Here is a 16,840-nt window from a genome sequence, read left to right on the forward strand (position 1 = left end):
GATATTTCACAAACTTTTGACAATCTTCTTTAAGATACTCGTACAAATGTATACTGTATTAATGCTTCTTACAGGATACATATGGGATATACAAATTAATTTGGGGAGGCCATATAATCACTTGATGACTTTGTTTTAATATAAATAAATACTTAACAATTGAATTTTATTGTTAATATTGAAAAATATGTTGTAAATACTGTTTGTTGAGATACTGAAATTATAGAAAAGTACTTAAAAAAATAGTGATTTGAGTTGAAGCGTTTTTCTAGATATTTGCTTAAAATTAAAGGGTAATTCTTTTATCTTAATGGTTTGTTTATGGAATTGAAATACACTATAAAAAATTATTGGAATAGTTCGATTTATTCAGAGTTGGCAATGACATATTGTTGAATATATCATTTTATGAATGCGTTCTTTAGGAATAGATGAAAATAAAATACACTTGTCTTTCTTAACTTACGTTTAAATTTACTTTTAATTTGTTATTTTATAAAAACAGTTTAAAAAAAATAAACTTTTCCACGTGAAAGCCACGCATCGTAATGTATGATTTTTATATACAGTGCGTGCATACTACGTATTTCTCTTTTATGATGTAAATTGGAAATATTGTTTGTTTTAGTAATATCATTTTACAGTTAATTTTGAAAGCTAAATTTATAAAATACTTTCATTCGAATCAGTGCTGGTATTTGGAATAAACAATACGGGTAATTGCTCGAGAACCAAAGCAAAGGGCTTCCTTCTGCTCGCGATTTGAACGAGACAATGAACTTACCCGAAAATAATACACCTGATACTGTATAGAATTACAGAAGATTCTATAGTTCTATACCAATTCTATAGCGCTATACCGTTCTACTTTGATATTGTGAGGCATGAATGCACGTATACACAGGTTTAATTCATATGAATTCACGTCGTCTAAATTCAAACAGAAAAGCAAAGGGATAAGGATTAAACCTGTATATAATACTAGTTTAGCTTCGTATATACTTGTAGCATATTTATCAAAGCCAGGTATTTTATATCTGGTATAATCAAAAAGATATGAACCGTTACTTAAATTAATTTTTTGTTACATATCATTACTTTTTAATATGCTTACTAATATGCATTTTTTTTTTCAATTGGGTGCAATGATGCCATCTTTGTGAGGCATTCATATCGTCTCTGATTCGAATAAGGATAACTTCGAAAAAGTTATATTCTATGAATAACAAATAAAGATAGAAGTCTTCATAAATTTTTGATTGAAGAAACTTTTTATCATACTGGGCAATCGAAATTATCAGGTAGAAAATAAATACTTTCTTTGTCATGGAGAAAAATCTACTATCAAAGCTTCGTAGAATCCAATCGGGAAATGAATAGTGTTCATTGCCTCAAGAGGATTCAATTGTGAAATTTTGCATAAGTTGGTATGTAACTAGGAAACAAACTGCTTGATGTTATTTGTTTGGCATGAACTATTCACAACACACTACTTATTCGACTCGTGAATAGCCTACTCTTCGGTCAATTTTTCCTTTTATTTGCTTTTTCGTTTCTTTCAAATCAGTAGTTGTTCCCTTTCGAAAAATTTCTTTGGAATTCAGTTCTTCAATGAAAATCTTCAAATTTGTAAGCATTTGGAAGACAACTTCTCACAATAAAGCCATAGAAATTAGCATAATGGTACAATAAATGGGGAGCACTTCTGTTTCCATACCTAAATGTGAGCTCAGTTTACATATAACATAAATACAATAAGTTTGATCACCCTCATTCGTTAAAAACTTCTTCCTCACTAACTCAGAACCATTTTTTAAATCATTTTAACACTGCAAGCATATCGATAATTTGAAAATTAATAAATATTTAAATTTTTAATCAATTGTCCATAATGATTCTTGTGAATAAAAAGGTGTATTTATTCTTATAAAATAACTTTATACAAATACCTTTAATACAAAATGTTTGTAATAATAAATTTAGTCTAGTTTATATCTGAACTTTTTTAAAGAATTTTATAAATTACCTAATATTAAAGCTGGATTAAAATTGAAAATTTTTAATAAAAAAAATCAGTTTTTAATCATTCTTTTAGTATCTTGTGTTAGATAAATGTGAATTATTTTTTTATAATTTTCTCGACATATAAATCTTTACACGAAGGGGGAAAAATACAAGCAAAATAATCTTCTATTTTGTCAAAAGAAAAATAAGAAAAAAATTGTGAATAATTTATAATGCTAAAAATAAATATTGTTGCATTTCTTAATTTTCTAGAAGAATATTTAAATCGATACGACGTGTATTTTTGAATAAGTGTACTACATCTGTTAATCATAGAATTCTATGAATTTTTTACAGACATTTCGAGAAAAATATTTAAAATATAATATAAACGTAGGAAAATTGTATCTATTTTCAGTATTCTATGTAGATTAGATTTTATTTTATAGACTGTTATAAATAAGTATTAAATATATTTTCTATATCATGTTTTAAGTGGTGATAACTGGAAAAAGTCTTTTTACTTTTATAACAATTAAATATAAAAAAAATAATATCTGGATAATAAGGGAATAACTGATACAGAGGAATTTAATTCTTATTTGTTCTAAAGTATTTAATAAGTTTACGATATAAAGAAATTCTGTAAAACAAAATCAAATATAATCTGTATTATAAAATTTATTTATTTCTTTCCAAATCCAAAGAAGTATTTATTTAATCCCAATTGAGAAAAACATCAATTGAAAGATTAATTTTATGTTTATAACAAGTCATCTCTGATGAATATTTCAAAATCCTATGATACCAAAGATGAATTTGTTGATTTAATTAACAATTTTTCATCTATTAAAATACTCCTGTTAAAAGTATTTTCCAATAATTAAATGTAAACTTCTAATTATCATCACCCAACTTAAAAGAGGTCAATGAGATACCCAAATCAGTCATGAAAACGTATCGAAATATTATAAATAATAATTACATTTTAAATAAATATAAAAAAAATTAAAAATTATTTTTAAGCATTCCTTAATAGAATTTTGTTCAGAAGTGAATTTAAGATTTGTTTACGTCAAGTTTAAAGTTATAACGCTTATTAATTAATTAGAAAAAAAAAGATTATTAAAAAAATATTTTCTTAAATTATCGATAATGACATTATACAGTCAATATTAATTAATATCCCAAATTTGTGTGTTGACAGAAATTATTATTATTATTTTTTTTTTAAAGTTTTTCTTATATACGCTCGACTGCTCCTTTCACTGATATATTTTGACAATGTGTCTAATGACAGGATTAGAAGTAAGTTGAGTTATTACTTAGTAATTTGTCAACTAATCCACGGATATGAATTACGATGATATAATCTCTACTTTTTCTTATTTATTTTTTAATTTATTACTTGAACATTTTACAATATTTTTCTTACTTCTTGTAAAGTTCATCTCATTCGATTTACACACCATTGCGTATAAACGTGCTATATATCACGCAACATTATTTCTTTTCTGTGTTTAAATATATTAATATTCTACTCTTAAATCAAAATATTTTATAAATTTTTTTTTCTTTATAATGTATATTTTTAAATTATAACTTTACATTCTACTAATAATGTATAGTTTAATATTGTTTAATATTTTTCGTTTTAATGTTCGGTTCATCAAATATAATACACGTCTTATATTTTGAACGATGTTTACAGTCACGTAATGTTTTTCATATAAATATTTACTTAGTTTCATCATCACGTAATATTTTATCCATTAAAGAAGATTTTCGAGAAAAATTTAAATGGAAAAATAAGTAAATTCATTAAGAAATTAATTATGCAAGTCGGCTTTATTCAACTGTAATTTGAAACGTAAACAGCAGCGAGTATAATTGTATCTTAATATCAAAGTTTATTATTATTATTATTTTTTAAAGTTTTTCTTATATACGCTCGACTGCTCCTTTCACTGATATATTTTGACAATGTGTCTAATGACAGGATTAGAAGTAAGTTGAGTTATTACTTAGTAATTTGTCAACTAATCCACGGATATGAATTACGATGATATAATCTCTACTTTTTCTTATTTATTTTTTAATTTATTACTTGAACATTTTACAATATTTTTCTTACTTCTTGTAAAGTTCATCTCATTCGATTTACACACCATTGCGTATAAACGTGCTATATATCACGCAACATTATTTCTTTTCTGTGTTTAAATATATTAATATTCTACTCTTAAATCAAAATATTTTATAAATTTTTTTTTCTTTATAATGTATATTTTTAAATTATAACTTTACATTCTACTAATAATGTATAGTTTAATATTGTTTAATATNAAATATTTTATAAATTTTTTTTTCTTTATAATGTATATTTTTAAATTATAACTTTACATTCTACTAATAATGTATAGTTTAATATTGTTTAATATTTTTCGTTTTAATGTTCGGTTCATCAAATATAATACACGTCTTATATTTTGAACGATGTTTACAGTCACGTAATGTTTTTCATATAAATATTTACTTAGTTTCATCATCACGTAATATTTTATCCATTAAAGAAGATTTTCGAGAAAAATTTAAATGGAAAAATAAGTAAATTCATTAAGAAATTAATTATGCAAGTCGGCTTTATTCAACTGTAATTTGAAACGTAAACAGCAGCGAGTATAATTGTATCTTAATATCAAAGTTTATTATTATTATTTTTTTTCTAAATATATCTCGTTCGTTCGGACTTTATAATTATTTGACTAATTGGCAGTTGATTTGTATGTGAGGAAGATCATAAGAAGAATGTTTCGCAACTGGAGGTCTGTCAGTATCATGGAGGTACGCAGAGGCAGATAAATGGGACACTTTCTCCCTCCCTGGGATGGTATAAAAAATTTTACAAATGATAATTGTAAAAGTGATTGAGATATGCTATCGTACACCCTCGACAATGGAATGCTTTGATGCGACATGTAGACAATGGAATGCTCTGATGCGACACTGTAGACCAGGGGTCGCAAACTGGCGGCACGCGGGCCGGATATGGCCCGTTAAGCCTCCATATCCGGCATATCATAATTTCTTTTCTAAACATCAATATTTATAACATCTTGCGGGGATTAAAACAGAAAAAAAAAATTCGAACGTCTAATCGCTTACGAAAGTCGTAAAGGCATGACAACAAAAGGAGCATTGTTAGAGCCTGTTTTTAATTTACAATATATTTTATTTTACCGAATAATATATACATCTGATATACATCTATTTGACTGGCCATTTGCAACGTTTAAGTTTGAGACCCTTACTGTAGACCAATGTTTCCCAAAGTGGTTTCTACGGACTCCTGGGGGACCTTGGAACAGTTGATGGGATCCGTGGTAAATTAAAATTAATTTGGGGTGCTTGGACAACGTAAGGGGTTCCCCGAAAGGTTTAATAAAAAGTAAAATGATTGTGACTCATTGTAATGTATTACAAATATATCTACGTTTAACATAAGATTACAAATTGCACAAATAGAAAACAAAAACAAAAAAAAGATCAAATTTTATTTGTTATTTTTGCTTCCGTCAGTAAAAATAAATCTTTTAAACTATATCAAGATATTTTCTTTTTTTTTTTCTAAGATAAATGGGATTTTCGACTTGCAGGATATTTGAGTAGGTGTCAGTTGGACTTAGAAGAAAAATTGCATTTTGTTTATTTTCCAGCGAATTTAATAATATTTTATTCGATTTATTAAATTGAAATTCATTTAATTTAAATATTTCCAATGTTTTATTAAATAAAAAAATTTTTTTCTAAGTTAATTGTTAAAAATTCTATTTTTCTTTTTATTTTTTTAATACACTTTTAAAAAATGCTTGTATAATAGGAAAGACTCTTTAAAACGATATTCTAGTTCCTCTCTAATTTTCTTCTTTCCAGATTGATTTTCGAGTATCTTTTTTTTTTTGCTATTGAATAATACAAAAAATATCGATTTAACTAGATAAAAATTTTCTAAATTCAAGTCACAAATTTATTATGCTATTCTATGGCATTTGCATTATCCTCTTTATTTCCGTACAGATAAAATATGTAATTGGTTCTTAGCTGATATTTTCATTCAAGTTTCATCTAATATTAAAGATTTTTTTTTTATATNGCTTTTTCTAATCCTTTATATAAAGTGTTATATATATTTGTATTAGTAGATAGGATCCACATAACTACATAACCATTATTAACATCTGTAGCTATATATACAAATTATATAAACCCTTTCTATCAAGGATTAGAAAGGATTCATATATTTGTAGAGATAACTACAAATCCTAATAATAGTTACATAAGTATGTAACTACAGATATAACTATTATATAATTCTATGTGGGACTATATATTTATACAGCCATAGATAGATTTATAACTGATTCTGGTAGCAAAATGGTTTCAAAATTTAGCTATTTATGTAAAATATCACAATATAAAATATATATTACTTAATAACTACTAAAAGTGATATACATATTAAAAGTAATTATTAAATATTTTATAAATTGTTGTAATCATTATACAGATTTTACTTTAATTGCATTGCTTATTGTAGAAGTTATGAAAACAAAAAATTTATAAAATACTAGAATTTTTTTCTTGTAGTTAAAAGTTAACGAGCAATTATTTTTATTCTGACATCGTCACAATGCCGGGCTGCAATGTTCTCCACCTCAAATTAGTACTGTAATGTCTTGCCCCTGTACATCATGCTTTTCCTTTAACAATAGAGTCTTGCGGGTCATCTATCTAACACCTTTTAGGGAAAACATTTTGAATTAAAATAACACGACTTCCAATTTGCAACAGAAGTTTTTATATAGTTAATCAGATCCTCCTGCTTCTAAGGTTTCTAAATGTGAGAAAAAATTCGCTTGCTAAACAGGGAAAGAGAATATGTTGCAAATTACAGACGAAAGGCACTGTCATTGACTTTAATAACGTTTAATGCAGCCTTTTTGACAACCAGTTTGAGGAGTGTTTAAACCACAATATTCATCATCGCTCATGATCAAAATGTTGTCCTCGCCCTCGAATACAGTGTTGTAAACGATGCAAAACTTCACCTGAAGAGTCGCATGTGGAATGTTGTGAAGAAGGGTACCAAGTCGTTATTACACATAAACAATAAGAACAATGATAACCTCCATTTGGCAAGCGAGGCTACACTGTAAATTATTATATATTAAAAACAATTGCATTTATAATAGTTACTAAAAAAAGAAAGAATATATTATTATACATATTACTAATTATATCTGAGATGTATTCAGATGTCACAATTAAGTGAACATTAAGAATAAATTTATGAATGCAAATTTTTGTCTTTAAATTTAAGAAATTCTCAAAATGCAGTGTTTGTGTTAAATAATTAGAATATTATGGACAAACAGAATGAATAATGAAGAAATGTTGAGAAGAATTGAAGAATAACAGACTGATAAGAACAATTAAAATAATATAATTGAACATCTTTTGAGATATTCAAAGTGGTATATCCAACTTTTTTTCAGGAGAAATCGAGGGAGAACCAGGAGGAGGAGGAAGATTTAGTGCAGAATAGTTAGATGATGACAGGAAAGAGATCGTATTGTGAGATCAAACAGCTAACTTTATAAGGGAAAAATATTTGAAAACTAGTCTGCTGCATATCAACTCATGATTGAGGAAAGAGAGAAAGATATATCTAAAAAAAAGACTTTCATACAAGCCTATAGAAAAACTGTCTATACATATAAAACTACATTTTAAAACATATTTCATTTATTTATATACGCCACCGACTTATATAAACCGCAATGTTAATAAATAAATCTGTAATTTAATTTAAAAAAAATTTAGTATGTTATAACTAAAATGCATTCTTCTTATCAGACTTCAATGATAAATTTCGATCACTGAAAAAATTATATTATCTGAACATTTTCTAAAATAATTTTGATCATAAATACGTATTTATAATATATTGTATATCTAGAAGCGCATAGTTGTAAAGAGAAGGTAATAAACTGAAAACAGACCAATATCAGCTAGTAAAATAAATAAATTCAAATTTGATTATATAAAAGAATAATAATTTTTTTACCGTAGTTAAATACAGCAAAAATTTCTTTACTTTTTTCTATAAAGTCTGGAGATTTAAATATATTATTCAGTTTTTTTTTAATATTTAAATAGATCTATTTAATATTATCATATTTGTACTTTTCTCGATTGAATTCTTGTTGATAATTTTGTTTTCTTTCTTTACTTAAGCCAACTTCTTATTTTTTTCTTTTTGTTTAAGAAATTATTTTGTAAATATTTGAAACTTTAATAATCATTTCAATTTTAAACGCCTAAATAATTTTACTATTTATATATTTTATTAGGTTTCCAATTTCATATTTTCTTTTTTTTTTTTCTCCTATGAAAATACTTAAGTAGCGCAATTTAAGATTCAATTTTATAAAATTTGAAACCGTTGTTTTAAAATTTCTATTAGTTCTGAAATTATTAAAAAAAACTTATATTAAAAAAATCAATTAATCCATTATTATTATTGTACACTAAATAATAAATGTAACATTTCTGTATCGAACAACCAGACTATTTCTCTCTACAAACTCTATCTATTGTGTGTACATCTATACAAATATATGGGCTTTTTCTAATCCTTTATATAAAGTGTTATATATATTTGTATTAGTAGATAGGATCCACATAACTACATAACCATTATTAACATCTGTAGCTATATATACAAATTATATAAACCCTTTCTATCAAGGATTAGAAAGGATTCATATATTTGTAGAGATAACTACAAATCCTAATAATAGTTACATAAGTATGTAACTACAGATATAACTATTATATAATTCTATGTGGGACTATATATTTATACAGCCATAGATAGATTTATAACTGATTCTGGTAGCAAAATGGTTTCAAAATTTAGCTATTTATGTAAAATATCACAATATAAAATATATATTACTTAATAACTACTAAAAGTGATATACATATTAAAAGTAATTATAAAATAATATATTTATTTATTTTATTTCTAACACATCTCTAACGTTTCTAATAATTTGTATTTTATTTTTAAAAATATTGTTTTATTGAAAACAAATAATAAAAAAATCTCACGTTACAAATATAAATAAAATTATGAAAATTTTAGTATTATATTTCAAGAAAAATATATTTTTATCATCTAAAACAATAATAGAAGAGTCAATGGTTCTTTTCTCTTCTTTTTTTTTTTATAGAAAATATATTTTATTTTAGAAAAATTTCGCTATTTCTTTTTAAAAAGTAACATAATTTATTTTTTTNATTGTGAATAATTTATAATGCTAAAAATAAATATTGTTGCATTTCTTAATTTTCTAGAAGAATATTTAAATCGATACGACGTGTATTTTTGAATAAGTGTACTACATCTGTTAATCATAGAATTCTATGAATTTTTTACAGACATTTCGAGAAAAATATTTAAAATATAATTAATTTTAATTAAGCATTTAATTCTTAACTAAACAATATAATAAGAAGAACGAGGGGAGTTCTTTCAACTTATATACTAAAACCTGTGTAAACCGGAATCGTTTGGTATCGAATTTTTCTTGGTTTCCGTCTTAAACAGGTTGTTTTAAACGCAGAAAATCGCTCCGTTTGCAAGAAATTTCTCGTTTTAGACAGGTTTTTAATGTATATAAAAGGTTTATTAGATTAAATATAATACTTTCATTATATAAGTTTTACAAACTGATGAAGAAAAAAGTTGCATTTCAAGTTTGTTTCAATAGTAAAATTTACTTATCTAATGAATATTATTGATTTTACTATTATTCAAGCGCATATAATATACAAAGTTAATACTTTAATAATTCAAAATTTATGAAAGTCCATGTCTTGAAATTATAAAATAAAGTATATGTAACATATATAAACTTCAAAAATAATTAAATCTAAAAATTACTAATAAAATATGCTGCTTTTAATGTTAAATTTTTAATATGAAATTTAAAGATGGGATTAATTAATGTTTAAGCAGTGTTTTATAGCTCTCTTTCCTCCCTGTGAACATTAAGGTGACAATTTCTTTCATACCCATTGTGGTTTCGGGTCCACAATGGAAGAAAAGATCCACATTGTAGACCCACAATGAGTCCTCCATTGTGGACCGAATCCACGATGTGCTGGGTGGTGAGGGAGACGGAGTCTATAAATTTGCATGGACGGAGACCACCCATAAAAAATTTGGGTGTTGCTTTCCCAGATGAGATTCAAGAACCCCTAGAGCGATATAGTGACGCTTTTATCTACTCGGCTATTTGACCTTTGAGAATATTTAGCTTTAAATATACGACTGCCGGATAACCCGACGTACTTAAAACTTTGGGGATCCAGGATCGAATCTGGGCAGTCGTCAAGACTGTACGGATCCTAAGAATTTATCGGAGATTTCTTCACTATCTGATCGCTTTCATTGTGGGCCTGGCCCAACACAACTTGAGTACGAAATGAAAGACCCTCGTAGTGATATATCATACAGATATTCTATATTGTTAATCTATAACAAAAGATAATTATAAAAAATTTAGAAAAAGGACTTTAATTGTGAAGTCTTTTATGTAAAATTCTGTATTAATTTCATTAATTTTTTATATGATCTTTGTAAACTCTATAGATTTTTTTAATCATTTTTTATTATAACATAAACTTATCGGCCTTTGTAATTAATTTAATTAAGTTTGAATTTAATTAAATATATTCACGTTTTTTTTTAAATTTAAATTTTAAAAAAATATCTCTTTGAAATGATGAAAGTTAATTATTTTAAAACAATAAACAAAGTAATTATAATAATGAATAATGGAAATAATTTATTAAGAATCTCGGTTGAAAAATAAAGCGAAAAATAAGTCTGTTAAAACCAAGAGAGTTATAAAGTAAGTTATGCGAAGTCGAGAAAAATCTTTATCACTTTTATTATAACAAAAAGCTTTTTAGATCCTTAAAGTGTTTTGATGTCCTAAATTTCTCTCACCCATCTACTTCACAATTGATTCAGATGACGTTCAGTCTTCTCGCATAAACTGATTCATGTTGATGTGAAAAAACGTAAATAAAAAAATATACCCTCTTATTTAAGTTTTAAAGTAAAAAAAAATATATCGAATTTAATTAAAAATATAAAAATTACGACTTTTTAAACCAAAATATAAAAGAAAATACCCAGTAACAAGTTGCGCAACATTTAAAACTGTGTACACGACATCATCTGTTATAATATTATATTTAAACATACTTTTTATGTTTTTAATTATTAAAAAATAACAAAAAAGGTTAATTTTGAGGATAGGAAATTGATTTGATAAAATATTGTAAATGCTAATAACGAGTAAAACCATCATTTATTCCGACCCTACTCGACATATGACACACGACCCCCTTTATCTCTACACTCCGTCGATCTTTAACCACCAAAATTTAACAGAATTAATTTCCCTAATACATAAATCTCTCTGCAAAATTTCAAAAATTTTCAACAAAAAGCACAAGAGTTATTAAGCTTCAAATTGAGTAAACAAACTCGTACTTTTCACACACCCATACATACAGAAAAACCACCCAAATTTGCATTTCTCGACGTTTGAAGTGTCCAAAAAACGTTGAAATTACGTCTTTTTAAATCAAAATATAAAAGAAAAACCTATTTTGTTTTATTATTGGATAAAATATTGTTTAACTTATAATCCAGTTTTTTGCCACAATCTGGATATGGGTTATACGACATTTATTCTTCCATTTCTTATGAAATATTGTTAAAAACATCTGCTTTGATTCACTCGAATGGTGTTTGATGATTTCTGAAGTAACACTATTAAAAGAATCTTAAGATTGTCCAAATGTTGAAAGAACATCGTATCGTGTCGAGAGATTCATAAGTTATGAAGCAATAGATGCCATTCACAGAAGATAAACATGATCATCTTGAGGAAAGATGAACAATATTTTGCGCTCCTCCTGCAAATATCTGACAATAACCTAAATGCATGTTTGAAATTAAATATTTTACATCGACGTTAAATACGTTACTAATCATTACGTTAGAAAAATATATCCCTACATTTAATTCTTATATTTAAAATACTCCAATAAAGAATTATTTAAGCGTTATAAATTCAATAATATTAGGAATTATTTTAATTACTTACACCTCTCCAAGAGTTTTACATTTCTGAATTCAGGGAACCGTGAAAAGTCGAGAAATTCAAAGAAATTCAGGGTTTTATCTGTATTAATGGAGTTATGTGTGGAGGAGACACGAGTTTGTTTACCCAATTTGAAGCTTAATAACTCCTATGTTTTTTTGTCGAAAATTTCTGAAATTTTACAGGGAGGTTTGTTTATTATGAGGATTAATGCTGTTAAATTTTGGTGGTTAAAGGTCAAAGGGGTAGGAAGATAAAAGGGATCGTTTGTCATATCTCGAGTAGGGTCGGATTTAATGACGATTTTACTCGTTATTAGCATTTAAAATTTTTTTTATAAAACTCATCCCTACCCTGAAAATTAAACTTTTTGCTATTTTATAATAATAAAAAAATATATAAAGTTTTTAAAATAAAATAACATAACAGATGGTGATGCTACACACATTTTTAAATGTTTCTGGGAAAGTTAAGCAACTCGTTGCTGGATTTAAATAAAAAAAAATTGTTTTAATGTAATTTGTTTAAGCAAATAATGGATTTAAAAATATTAATAAGATAATATAAGAGAACAATTTTCTCTTCTAGTTCTAATAGAGAAAGTAAATTAATGTTGCTGAGGTTGTTACTTCCTCTCTGTTTTTATCAGAATGCGATAAAGCAACTAGTGAGTATTGCTATCTCTAATCCAGGTCTAGGATCATAAGACAGTTCCATTATCGCTTCCTCTCCACTATCCACCAGAGAATTAGAAATGTGGCCAATGGTTACTTTCTATTACTTAGTAAAACTAATATCTTAGTTTCTTTACTTTGCATTCTTTGTTATTTAAAATAGTCTCCCTCTTTGATTTACTTTATTAAAAGATATTTGCATTTCATTTATTTGATTGAAACTCTCGTATATAAAAAAAAATAATAATGAANATCCTTAAAGTGTTTTGATGTCCTAAATTTCTCTCACCCATCTACTTCACAATTGATTCAGATGACGTTCAGTCTTCTCGCATAAACTGATTCATGTTGATGTGAAAAAACGTAAATAAAAAAATATACCCTCTTATTTAAGTTTTAAAGTAAAAAAAAATATATCGAATTTAATTAAAAATATAAAAATTACGACTTTTTAAACCAAAATATAAAAGAAAATACCCAGTAACAAGTTGCGCAACATTTAAAACTGTGTACACGACATCATCTGTTATAATATTATATTTAAACATACTTTTTATGTTTTTAATTATTAAAAAATAACAAAAAAGGTTAATTTTGAGGATAGGAAATTGATTTGATAAAATATTGTAAATGCTAATAACGAGTAAAACCATCATTTATTCCGACCCTACTCGACATATGACACACGACCCCCTTTATCTCTACACTCCGTCGATCTTTAACCACCAAAATTTAACAGAATTAATTTCCCTAATACATAAATCTCTCTGCAAAATTTCAAAAATTTTCAACAAAAAGCACAAGAGTTATTAAGCTTCAAATTGAGTAAACAAACTCGTACTTTTCACACACCCATACATACAGAAAAACCACCCAAATTTGCATTTCTCGACGTTTGAAGTGTCCAAAAAACGTTGAAATTACGTCTTTTTAAATCAAAATATAAAAGAAAAACCTATTTTGTTTTATTATTGGATAAAATATTGTTTAACTTATAATCCAGTTTTTTGCCACAATCTGGATATGGGTTATACGACATTTATTCTTCCATTTCTTATGAAATATTGTTAAAAACATCTGCTTTGATTCACTCGAATGGTGTTTGATGATTTCTGAAGTAACACTATTAAAAGAATCTTAAGATTGTCCAAATGTTGAAAGAACATCGTATCGTGTCGAGAGATTCATAAGTTATGAAGCAATAGATGCCATTCACAGAAGATAAACATGATCATCTTGAGGAAAGATGAACAATATTTTGCGCTCCTCCTGCAAATATCTGACAATAACCTAAATGCATGTTTGAAATTAAATATTTTACATCGACGTTAAATACGTTACTAATCATTACGTTAGAAAAATATATCCCTACATTTAATTCTTATATTTAAAATACTCCAATAAAGAATTATTTAAGCGTTATAAATTCAATAATATTAGGAATTATTTTAATTACTTACACCTCTCCAAGAGTTTTACATTTCTGAATTCAGGGAACCGTGAAAAGTCGAGAAATTCAAAGAAATTCAGGGTTTTATCTGTATTAATGGAGTTATGTGTGGAGGAGACACGAGTTTGTTTACCCAATTTGAAGCTTAATAACTCCTATGTTTTTTTGTCGAAAATTTCTGAAATTTTACAGGGAGGTTTGTTTATTATGAGGATTAATGCTGTTAAATTTTGGTGGTTAAAGGTCAAAGGGGTAGGAAGATAAAAGGGATCGTTTGTCATATCTCGAGTAGGGTCGGATTTAATGACGATTTTACTCGTTATTAGCATTTAAAAATTTTTTTATAAAACTCATCCCTACCCTGAAAATTAAACTTTTTGCTATTTTATAATAATAAAAAAATATATAAAGTTTTTAAAATAAAATAACATAACAGATGGTGATGCTACACACATTTTTAAATGTTTCTGGGAAAGTTAAGCAACTCGTTGCTGGATTTAAATAAAAAAAAAATTGTTTTAATGTAATTTGTTTAAGCAAATAATGGATTTAAAAATATTAATAAGATAATATAAGAGAACAATTTTCTCTTCTAGTTCTAATAGAGAAAGTAAATTAATGTTGCTGAGGTTGTTACTTCCTCTCTGTTTTTATCAGAATGCGATAAAGCAACTAGTGAGTATTGCTATCTCTAATCCAGGTCTAGGATCATAAGACAGTTCCATTATCGCTTCCTCTCCACTATCCACCAGAGAATTAGAAATGTGGCCAATGGTTACTTTCTATTACTTAGTAAAACTAATATCTTAGTTTCTTTACTTTGCATTCTTTGTTATTTAAAATAGTCTCCCTCTTTGATTTACTTTATTAAAAGATATTTGCATTTCATTTATTTGATTGAAACTCTCGTATATAAAAAAAAATAATAATGAANAAAATCCTAGTTACAAAATGCATTTAAAAAATCTCGTTTTTCTCGTCACTTGCATACATTCGTAGGTGTTGATTATATAATAAATACATATGTATCACTAATACTTGTGTCTTCAGTATTTCCTATCAAAGAATTTATAGAGTTTACTTTCATTTATGTTAATTTTTATTATAATAATTGAAACTTTATTAATATTTTTAATTAAATCCCAAAAGTCATGTTATAAATTAAATTAAATTGAGCCATTTACCTTAAAATAAAGTTAATTTTGATATTAAGAGTAATAAATAACTACTTCATAGATTATAACTTACAAGTTAGATCTATTTTCTGGACAGATAATAAAAATTACAGCAGTACATAATGTAAATCTCGAAACGAATTTGAGTTGTTTTCTTAAATTTCTAAAATAAAACCTAAATTTTATTCAGAAATATATTAAATATAATCTAATTATTCTATTTTCATTATTAAATACAATAAATAACGAAATTTACTGCTTAATTATTTTATGAATATTTTATTTGATTACGATTAATAATTCCTAAAATAAGAAGTCTCCGAAGAGAATTCGGTTTCATCTACTTTATTATTGATTTCTTTAAGTATTTATACAGCCTATATATTTATATACTAAAATCTGTCTGGATGCATTTTATTTAGAGAAAGGTGTTTTCTTTTTTTTCTTTAATATATATTCGAGATACAAAATTTTCGAGGAATTTAAATGCAGAATTTTCATTCGTTTTCAGTTTAGTTAGAAAATAATAATGAAATTAACAACACGTTATAGCAATTTTTACAAAATATATGGTTTTAAGTCTGTTATTGAATATGCAATATTTCAAATCGATTTTGTTCAATAAAGTTAAGAAACTTTACATTATATAACTTGTGAAACATTGGCTTGAAAAATATAATTAGTTTGTTTAAAGAAAAAAAGAAACATACACACACATACACCTGTACACTACACAGCTATACGCTACACACCTATACATACTCATAACACAAAAAGAAACATAATAAGCATATTAATCAATTGTGACTTGTAAAATTTGAAAGATTTTTCTTTAGGAATTTTTGATCTACAATGAAAAATATATTAAATATAATAATTTTCAAAATTTTATTATAATTATCACGTAAAATGTAACAGTTTATATTGTGAATAATGAGATTTTTATACAGAATCTAAAAAAAAATATTCACAATGTAAATGGAATTTATTCCCGAAATTTAATTTAAAAAATATATTTTATTAGTTAATTGCTAATGAAATTCTTAATATTCTTTCATTGAAAATTCACAAACGGCTCTTGGTGTAATGGTTCTCTTCCTGAGCTTCCTCTGCAATAACATTGATTTCAATTTTACATATCGTGAATGTATCATGTACATTAAATCCACCTGAAAATTTGATTTAACATAAATTATATATGAAAAATAAAAAAAAACAAATCACGATCGAATTAAAAAATCTGATCGCATGTTCACTAGATATTTCGTGTTGCAGAGGATACTTCTC

At 25.8% G+C, this 16,840-nt stretch overlaps 1 protein-coding gene across 1 annotated transcript in view; it reads left to right on the forward strand.

Annotated features, from left to right (window-relative positions):
- Positions 1-16,840, forward strand: part of LOC111624036 (suppressor of lurcher protein 1-like) — a 57,154-nt gene that overhangs the window by 8,910 nt on the left and 31,404 nt on the right. The window lies entirely within an intron of this gene.

The sequence above is a fragment of the Centruroides sculpturatus genome, unplaced genomic scaffold (genome assembly GCF_000671375.1).
Source record: "Centruroides sculpturatus isolate CEXI.00-Female unplaced genomic scaffold, Cexi_2.0 scaffold192, whole genome shotgun sequence".
NCBI lineage: Eukaryota > Metazoa > Arthropoda > Arachnida > Scorpiones > Buthidae > Centruroides > Centruroides sculpturatus.